Source organism: Colobus angolensis, unplaced genomic scaffold (assembly GCF_000951035.1).
Source record: "Colobus angolensis palliatus isolate OR3802 unplaced genomic scaffold, Cang.pa_1.0 Scaffold28, whole genome shotgun sequence".
NCBI classification, from domain to species: Eukaryota; Metazoa; Chordata; class Mammalia; order Primates; family Cercopithecidae; genus Colobus; species Colobus angolensis.
In genome coordinates, this window is record NW_012116043.1 from 4689218 (window position 1) to 4699166 (window position 9949).

The following is a 9949-nucleotide window of genomic DNA, read 5'->3' on the forward strand; positions in this document are numbered from 1 at the left end:
TTTTTTTGAGACGGTGTTTCTCTCTGGTCACCCAGGCTAGAGTGCAATGGCACAACCTTGGCTCACCTGCAAGCTCCGCATCCCAGGTTCAAGGAATTCTCCTGCCTCAGCCTCCCAAGTAGCTGGGATTAACAGGCATCCACCACTACACCTGACTAATTTTTTTTTGTATTTTCAGTAGAGATGGGGTTTCACCACGTTGGCCAGGCTGGTGTCAAACTCCTGACCTCAGGTGACCAACTGGCTTGGCCTCCCAAACTGCTGGGATTACAGGCTTGAGCCACCATGCCTGGCCAAAGATAATTTTTAAGAGTAATTACTTTTGCATTAAACACCAATTAATAACTGTCTAAGATGATGTAATCCTAAAGTTTTTGCAGTTGTCTTTGTTTTTATATGCTGATTGACAGATCCAATTTGTTGTGGCTTGAACTCACCAAGTAATAAGACAGCCTTAGAGATTCCACTGAAATTTCCTTAAATGGAAAGGATGGGCTCTTGAAGATCAGGAATTCTCTTTTACAAATAAGATACGGTATGAAACATACCAAATTAACTTATTTATTGGGAAGCACTATATAGATTAGAGCCATGGTTTTCAAATATTTTTATTGCATCCCACAGTAAGAAATGTGGTTTGCATTGTGACCTAGTATATATATACACATATATATATGTTTTTTTGAGATGGAGTCTCGCTCTGTTGCCCAGTCTGGAGTGCAGGAGTGCAATCTTGGCTCACCGCAACCTCCGCCTCGTGGGTTCAAGTGATTCTCCCACCTCAGCATTTCAAGTAACTGGGATTACAGGTATACCACCACGCCCAGCTAATTTTTTTGTGTATTTAGTAAAGACGTATATGTATACGTTGACCAGTGTATGTGTTGGCCAGGCTGGTCTCGAACTCCTGGCTTCAAGTGACCTCATCTTGGCCTCCCAAAGTGCTGGGATTACAGGAGTGAGCCACTGCACTCGGCCTATACTGAGATATTTTAAGATGCTGATACAGTAGACTGGGCGCAGTGGCTCATGCCTATAATCCCGACACTTTGGGAGGCCGAGGCGGGCTGATTACGAGGTCGGGAGATCGAGACTATCCTGGCTAACCCAGTGAAACCCTGTCTCGACTAAAAATACAAAAAAATTAGCCGGGCATGGTGGTGGGCGCCTATAGTCTCAGCTACTTAGCAGGCTAAGGCAGGAGACTCACTTGAACCCGGGAAGCAGAGCTTGCAGTGAGCCAAGATCTCGCTACTGCACTCCAGCCTGGGTGACAGAGCGAGACTCTGTCTCAAAAAAACAAAACAAAACACTAAATTGATTTGACAACCTGCTAATACGTTGTGATCAGTAGTTTGAAAAGTACTGGAACAGGGTTGGGAGTACAGGATCTTGGAGTGACTGTGGTGTCAGACCTTCTGAATTTGTAGTTCTATTCCAAGCTCACTTTGTTGTTACTTTGTTGTATTTCGTTTTTCTAAGCCTTAGTTTCTTAAATGTGACAAAGAGATAATGGGTTAGCATTTGATACTCATGGTTGTCTTGAGGGTTAAAAGAAAAAAGCCTAGCCACACATGGGTTGAGCATCCCTAATCTGAATATTCAAAATCTGAGATGTTCAAAATCTGAAACTTGCAGCACTGACATGATGCCACAAGTGGGAAATTCCACTCTTGACCTCACATTAGTGATCACAGTCCAAAATGCAGTCAACACTTTGTTTACATTTTAAGGTATTGTATAAAATTATCTTCAGGCTATGTGTATCAGGTGTATATGAAGCATTAGTGTATTTTGTGTTTAGATTTGGGTTCCATCTCTAAGATACCTCATTATGTATGTGCAGGTATTCCAAAATACAAAAAACCCTGGGTCACTTCTGGTTCCAAGTTTCATATACGGGAAGCTCAGCCTATAGTGAGAATCAAGACAATTGATCGTCTGAATTTGACTAGTGATAATCAAGAAAGTTGTTTAATTCCCCCCAACTCAATTATTTGTGTATTGCTTTTGTAAGGGACTTTTGTGGCTTTGTATATAATTTGCACATTCCTTTGTAAGTATCTTCTTCCTGCAGGTTTTGCAGTGGGGTACTTGACCAAGCAAGGTCCTGTGAAGGGCAGGTGTTGAAAAGTATACGTTGCATTCTTTGTTGTTTTTGTTTTGTTTGTTTTTGAGATGGAGTCTCGCTCTTTTGCCAGGTCGGAGTGCCGTGGCGCGACCTCAGCTCACTGTAACCTCCACCTTCCGGGTTCAGGCGATTCTCCTGCCTCAGCCTCCCGAGTAGCTGGGACTACAGGCACCCGCCACCATGCCCAGCTAGTTTTTGTATTTTTCATAGAGATGGAGTTTCATCATGTTGGCCAGGATGGTCTCAATCTCTTGACCTCGTGATCTGCCTGCCTCAGCCTCCCAAAGTGCTAGGATTACAGGCGTGAGCCACCATGCCTAGCTGTTTGTTGTTTTGAGATGGAGTCCCACTCTGTTGCCCAGGCTGGAGTGCAGTGGCGCAATCTCAGCTCACTGCAACCTTCACCCCCTGGGTTCTGGTGATTCTCCTGCCTCAGCCTCTTATTACAGGCGCGTGCCACCACGCCTGGCTACTTTTTGTATTTTTAGTAGAGATGGGGTTTCACCATGTTGACAGGCTGGTCAGGTCTTGAACTCCTGACCTCAGGTGATCTGCCCATCTTGCACTCCCAAATTACTGGGATTACAGGCATGAGCCACCGTACCCAGACCAGATTACATTCTTTTAGGTAAAGGAAATTCTTGTAAACTAACTTATTTGTAACAGCTGTTTCTTTCTCCTGATGGTCTTAAGAGTCTACTGCACACAGTAGACACTTAATATATATTGATGAACTGCATCTCTTAACTGGATCATTATCCTAAAATTCTTTTTTTTTTTTTTGGAAACAGAATTTCACTTTTGCTGCCCAGGCTGAAGTGCAGTGTCATGATCTCGGCTCACTGTAACCTCTGCCTCCCAGGTTTAAGTGATTCTCCTGCCTCAGCCTCCCAAGTAGCTGCTATTACAGGCATCCGCCACCACACGCAGCTAATTTTGTATTTCTAGTAGAGATGGGATTTCTCCATTTGGTCAGGCTGGTCTCGAACTCCCGACCTCAGGTGATTTGCCCACCTCGGCCTCCAAAATGCTGGGATTACAGGCGTGAGCCACCGTGCCCAACCCCGTTATCTTAAAATTCTTAAACTAAATGTCAGTCATATCACAGCTGCATAAAAACACAGATAAAGCTGAATCTTGAATCAGACATGCTTAGCGCTCTGAGGAGAAAAAAATCCTTTTTGTTATTAGCTAAGGTGAAGATATTTGCTAAGTGATACTATCTGTGCACATTTAAAAATGTCCACCAGTTTGTTCTAGATTTAATAACTGATTGGTCAAGTTGGATGTGTAGCAGTAACAGTTCTAGATAAAAACGGACTAGTATTTTATATAATTAATATGGGCAGGGCACGGTGGCTCACGCTTGTAATCCCAGCACTGTGGGAGGTTGAGGCGGATGGATCACTTGAGGTCAGGAGTTTGAGACCAGCCTGGCCAACATGGTAAAACCCGTCTCTACTAAAAATACAAAAAAATTAGCTGGGCGTGGTGGCACGTGCCTGTAATACCAGCTACTCTGGAGTCTGAGGCAGGAGAATCGCTTGAACCCGGCCGGGCATATTCAAGGTTGCAGTGAGCCGAGATGGTGCCGTTGCACGCCAGCTTGGGTGGTGGAACGAGACTCCATCTCAAAAAAACAAACAAAAAAACCCAAAGACTAGTATGAAAGTTAATTATTTAATGGATTGCTAACAAAGTTTGTATTCTGGGGAATAAAGTGCTGAATCAGTGATGTGGGAGTAAACATCTTTTTTGGATGAAATACTAATATATATAAAAATGATAGTAGCTAGCTAGTAGTTAACATTTACTTACTCCTGGTATTATCACATTTACTTGACACAGCAATCCTATGAAGGAAGTTCTATTTGTATTATTTTAAGATGAGGAAACTGAGTCAGAGAGGTTCTCACTTGACCATATCATACTACTAGCGGGCAGTGCAGCCAGTATTTGAACCTAGGTGTTTTGTCCAACTCCATAATCTCCTCAGCCACTGTGGTGTGCTACTGCTGTTGTGGACATATCCCTCATGTCTGCTCAGAGCTGTGGAGATTCGTTGTAGGTCTGAGCAGGAGGAACCTTGTCCCCCTTGGTAACTTTCTGTGTTGGTATTCTGAATGGGAACTGTATCCTTTCATTCTTCTGGTTGGCTGTTGTTTCTCAGTATTCTCTTCCTGCTAAAACTAGCTCTTAGTTTTTCTCTGCTGCTGTAGCTTTGTGTCTTATTTATCATAGAAGTTTTCAGAGGTGTACTATTTTGAAATAGGTCATGTTTTCAAATGCATTTGTTTATTTTTCATTTTTGGGGCACAGGGTCTCACTCTGTCACCCAGCCTGGAATGCAGTGCCATGAACATGCCTCACTGCAGCTTCAACCTACTAGGCTCAAGTGATCCTCTTGTCTCAGCCTTCCAAGTAGCTGGGGCCACAGCCACATGTCACTGCGCCCAGCTAATTTTTCGAGGTTTGTTTTTAGTTGTTTTTTTGAGACGGAGTCTCGCTCTGTCACCCAGCCTGGAGTGCAGTGGTGTGATCTTGGCTCACTACAACCTCCGCCTCCCGGGTTCAAGCGATTCTCCTGCCTCAGCCTCCTGAAATGCTGTGATTACAGGTGCCCACCACCACGCCTGGCTATTTTTTGTATTTTTAGAGGAGACGGGGTTTTACCATGTTGGCCAGGATAGTCTCAAACTCATGACCTCAGGTGAGCCACCGTGCCCAGCATTTTAAAATTTTTATTATTTTTTATTTATTTTTAAGAAACAGGGTCTCAGCCGGGCATGGTGGCTTATGCTTGTAATCCCAGCACTTTGGGAGGCTGAGGCGGGCGGATCATGAGGTCAGTAGATTGAGACCATCCTGGCCAACACGGTGAAACCCTGTCTCTACTAGAAGTACAAAAATTAGCTGGGCATGGTAGTGTGGGCCTGTAGTCCCAGCCACTTGGGAGGGTGAGGCAGGAGAGCCTGGGAGGCAGAGGGTGCAGTGAACTGAGATCGCGCCACTGCACTCCAGCCTGGGCGACAGAGCAAGACTCCATCTCAAAAAAAAAAAAAAAAAGAAACAGGGTCTCCCTTTGTTGCCCAGACTGGTTTCAAACTTCTGGACTGAAGTGATCCTCCTTCCTTAGCCTCCCAAAGTGCTCGGATTATAGGTGTGAGTCACCACACCCAGCTTTCAAATGTATTTATCATAAAAATTGAACTCTTTTTTTTGGTCCATTGTTTGAGAGAGAGAGACCTTCTGTGGTTAGTAACTTGGGTTTGTTAGACTGCTCCATGGTAAATGTCATCTGAGGTCTATGAACTCCTTTGTAGACACACTAGCACAGTTCTCTTGTACCTCACAGTATTTAGCATTTATATTGTGCTTTGTGGCTTCAGAGTGAAAATGTTTTTCCTCTTGTGAACAGGTCTTATTGGTAGAATGAGGAGGAGATTGGCTAATATGTTTTTTTTTTTTTTTTTGAGACGGAGTCTTGCTCTGTCGCCCGGGCTGGAGTGCAGTGGCCGGATCTCAGCTCACTGCAAGCTCCGCCTCCCGGGTTTACGCCATTCTCCTGCTTCAGCCTCCCAAGTAGCTGGGACTACAGGCACCCGCCACCTCGCCCGGCTAGTTTTTTTTTTTTGTATTTTTTAGTAGAGACGGGGTTTCACCGTGTTAGCCAGGATGGTCTCGATCTCCTGACCTCGTGATCCGCCCGTCTCGGCCTCCCAAAGTGCTGGGATTACAGGCTTGAGCCACCGCGCCCGGCCAGGCTAATATGTTTTTAAGGGCTCTCAGCTTGAACACCAAAATTCTGTGAGTCTGTAATAGTTTCAGAGTGGAAATATGATTAAATACTAAGGGTTTTTTGCCTAATGGAGTTAGAGAATGGGATAGATGTTCTCTCTGTATCCCTTTTTCCTCCTTCACCCTGCAAAAAAAGAACAAATAGAGAATTTGTGCCTGTTTGGCTGAGAAATGATCCCTAGTATTCCATTTATGTACAAGATGTATATTAAGATTAAAATCTCTTTCATTAATAGCTTGTAAAAGACAGTGTCTTTTACAGACATTGTTATTCCCAGGTCATTCATCAGATTAGAGGGTCTTAAATTGTTATTTATTTTAATTGACCAGTAAAAATTATCTATATGGTGTACAACATTTTCGTATATATACATATACATTTTGGAATGGCTAAGTCAAATTGTGATTCCTACGAGTGAGTTCTAAGCTGGTCACTGACAGTTATTTGTAACCATTGCTATTTTTCTTACATGAACATCAAGAACTTTCTCAGTAAAATTTTTTTGTACTTAAATGGTCATTGTTAAGAAAACATATTTCAGGCTGGGCGTGGTGGCTGAAGCCTGTAATCCCAGCACTTTGGGAGCCCAAGATGGGCGGATCACGAGGTCAGGAGATCGAGACGATCCTGGCTAACACAGTGAAACCCCGTCTCTAATAAAAATACAAAAAAAAAAAAAAAATAGCCAGGCAAGGTGGTGGGCGCCTGTAGTCCCAGCTACATGGGAGGCTGAGGCAGGAGAATGGCGTAAACCCGGGAGGCGGAGCTTGCAGTGAGCTGTGATCCGGCCACTGCACTCCAGTCTGGGCGACAAAGCGAGACTCTGTCTCAAAAAAAAAAAAAAAAAAAGGAAAACATATTTCAGAAAGCTCTCATGAACTAATACTTTGCAGTGAATATGCATTTCATTGATTAATGGCATCTCTACACTTTTGAATATTATTAGATAGGGCTTGTATAGTTCATGAACTGATGGATCCCGTGGCCTGCAGGGGCTCTATGTCTGTAGTTTTGGAAGTCACTGGATTAAAACAATGTACTTCTGTTTCAAATATAAATAAATCGTTTCCAGTTTTTATTTTAAAGAGATGACATTTTGATAGTCTCCAGAGTTCTATTAATCTGGGTCAAGATTATCTGTAGCCGGTGGGCCAAGACTGTATTTTGGTCTTAATGAAGTATTTTATGATTGACAATGTTAAAAGCATTGATTTAGAGCTCTAGGTACTTGTTCGTATTATGCAGTAGGGTAATTTGTAAAAGTACGGTCAAATGCGTGTATATCAGAAAAATTAGTTAACTTGGTCTTTTTTGAATCATAAGTCATCAGGCAAACAACTTTATTTGAAATCTATATTGGGACATTTCTCCTGTTTCCTCTGTCATTTAGTTCATATTATTTATATCTTGCTGTCTAATACTTTATCCCCCCTCCAATTTTAATTTCAATCTGGCGTTTATTCTGAAATAATGAAATAGCATAGTTTACCAACATCAACTTCATCTACTCATTGGAAGGAAAACTTCATGGACTTTGGGAGTTTGAACTATCCAGTTTCTAATCTACCACTCCGTGTGTGAGTGAACTTCGGTAGATAATTTAAGTTTTCTGACCCTCAGTTTCAGCTCTTAAATTATATTACCGATCTCACTTAGGGTTGTTTTGGGCTTGAGTATGATAATGTTTATGAAGAATTTAACACTGTGCTAGGCTTGTTTCCTTCCTTCCTCACTCCCTGCCCAAAATGGTTTTCTTCCTTAGGTTGCTTTTCCTTTTTCTGGAAAATTCTGGAGAAATCTCCTTTGGAAGGCTGGGCGTGGTGGTGCACACCTGTGATCCTAGCACTTTGGGAGGCCGAGGCGGGCGGACTGCCTGAGCCCAGGAGTTTGAGACCAACCTGGGCAACACGGTGAAACTCCGTCTCTACTAAAATACAAAAAATTAGCCAGGCATAGTGGCGGGCGGCTGTAGTCCAGTTACTGAAGCGGCTGAGGCAGGAGCATTGCTTGAACCTGGAAGGCAGAGTTTGCAATGAGTCGAGATCGCACTGCTGCACTCCAGCCTGGGAGACAGAGCGAGAGACTCTGTCTCCAAAAAATCTCCTTTGGGGTATCTGCTCTTCCTCCCACCGTTTTACACAGTGGTCTGCCCTCAGTTTCATTCTGGATATCTGGTTTTCACCTTAAACTCACTCATGTTTCCATTAGAACATCTGTCTAAATGATACACAAACATAGGTGACATAGACACAGTAGAGGATTTCTTTGTTAAATGCTTTCACCTGAAACAGTTATTACGTGCTAGAAGTCATGCGCGGGCCAGGCACAGTGGCTCACGGCCTGTAATCCCAGCACTTAGGGAGGCCAAGGTGGGTAGTTCACCTGCGGTCAGGAGTTCGAGACCAGCCTGGCCAACATCGTGAAACCCTGTCTTTACGAAAAAATATAAGAATTGCCAGGCGCGGTGGCTCATGCCTGTAATCCCAGCACTTTGGGAGGCCGAAGTGGGCGGATCACGAGGTCAGAAGATTGAGACCATCCTGGCTAACGCGGTGAAACCCCGTCTCTACTAAAAATACAAAAAATTAGCCGGGCGTGGTGGTGCGCACCTGTCGTCCCAGCTACTTGGAGGCTGAGGCAGGAAAATGGCGTGAACCCGGGAGGTGGAGCTTGCAGTGAGCTGAGATGGTGCCACTGCACTCCAGTCTGGGCGACAAAGTGAGACTCCGTCTCAAAAAAAAAAACAAAAAAAAACACAAAAATTAACCAGGCATGTTGGTGGGCACTACTTGGGAGGGTGAGGCAGGAACATCAGCCCAGGAGGCAGAGGTTGCAGTGAGCGGAGACCGTGCCATTGTACTCTCCCTTGGGCAACAAGAGCGAAATTGCGTAGTCATGCTCATTGTGCTGTTGGCTAATGCCATTTTTGTAGGACATCACGAAACACTGACATTTAATTTTATCACAGAACAAATGGACTAGCTGAAAATCAGTATATTTATATAATGTGAAATTAGTTTTCTGAGAAGAGTACAGATTTTTCATAAGTATGTTTGTATATGTAAATTGGTTATTTCAGATAAATTAATGAGAAAAGTTAAAATTTAGAAAGCTCTTTCCCCCCCCCTATAAAATGGGGAAAAATCCATGGCAGCAGAATACTTTAGTCTGGCCCCTGAGATTATAGTTGGAAAAACCTCCGAACTAAAATCTGTCTACTTTAAATTGGCTTTAGTGCCCCCCAACCCCCTGCCCCCCTCAAACTCTATAGAATTCATCCTTCAAGTCTTCCAGGCTCAACGTTTTTTTTTTCTTTTCTCTTGACTTAGCTGTAACCATTCATCAGCTCATACTTTTTCTCTGGCGTGCTTCATATTCTCGCTTCCATTTTGAGTATTTAAGCTAAATCTGATGGATTTAGCTCCCTAAGTATCTTGGATTCCATTTCCGCTTCTCTCTGCCCCATACAGTTATAATACATCTCTCTCATGGTCAGATGTGGCAGTTTCCCAAGATGTCTTTCTACTCCAGGTCTTGTTCTGCCCCCTCTTAGTTTGTTTCCACATTGCTGTTGACAAATCTTTCTATTTTTTTCTTTCTTTCTTTTTTTTTAAAGCCTTATGTAATTTATTTATTTGTTTGTTTGTTTATTTATTTTTTAGATAGAGTGTCACTCTCACCTAGGCTGGAGTGCAGTTGTATTTTTAGTTGGGACTGGGTTTTTCCATGTTGGCCAAGCTGGTCTCGAACTCCTGGCCTCAAGTGATCTATCCACCTCAGCCTCCCAATGTGCTGGGATTACAGGTGTGAGCCACCGTGCCCGGCTATTTTTTTCTTTCTTTACTGAGTTGGTCGGGGGCGTCTTACTCTGTAGCCCAGGCTGGAGTGCAGTGGTGCCATCACAGCTCCCTGCGGTCTCCAACTCCTGGGCTCAGGTTCCTCCCAAGTGGCTGGGACTACAGGCCTGCACCACCACACTTGGCTAATTAAAAATTTTTTTTTTTTTTTTTTGAGATGGA

At 43.5% G+C, this 9949-nt stretch overlaps 1 protein-coding gene across 1 annotated transcript in view; it reads left to right on the top strand.

Annotated features, from left to right (window-relative positions):
• Window positions 1-9949, top strand: part of SBNO1 (strawberry notch homolog 1 (Drosophila)) — a 100875-nt gene that overhangs the window by 4290 nt on the left and 86636 nt on the right. The window lies entirely within an intron of this gene.